Here is a 597-nt window from a genome sequence, read left to right as displayed (position 1 = left end):
AATGTTATTTCATGTTAACTTGTAAATTTCTTATTGTATATATTTTATTTTATTAAAAAATATATATATATATTTATCTTGTTAGATCTAAGATCAATAACATAAATATATGTCTACTAGGCATTGCTACAATACACACTATATTTAAAGATAATAAATATTTTTTTTACTTGACAATAAAAAAAATCAATGTTAATTAAATATCTAGTAGTATAAGATTAATTGAAGGCTCCAGAAGAACTAATATTTTACTACCTTAAGGAATAAAGTAATAAAAGATGTATTATTTTGTATTAAGTCTCAAAGAAGTTTCTTAAGTTTTAAAGATATTCGTTTGAATAGATATCATATTAAGACAACAAATAAAAGAGACACATAATACCTATATATTACATCTATTATCTCAAGTAGAAAGTGTGCGTTAAAAAAAATTACTCGTTTTGTTCTCAGAATTAAATTGCATAAATATTAAAATAATTAAAACTCATAGTAAAATAGAAGTTTACTAATAATTTTAATATTTGACATGACAGGTTGGATCATCTCGGATCAATAATGATGTAAAAAATTATTAAAAATTTATATGATCATTCATTG

Source organism: Theobroma umbraticum, unplaced genomic scaffold, assembly GCF_002168275.2.
Source record: "Theobroma umbraticum cultivar Fairchild unplaced genomic scaffold, ASM216827v3 scaffold_50.0, whole genome shotgun sequence".
NCBI classification, from domain to species: Eukaryota; Viridiplantae; Streptophyta; class Magnoliopsida; order Malvales; family Malvaceae; genus Theobroma; species Theobroma umbraticum.
Note: the sequence above shows the minus strand (reverse complement) of the source record.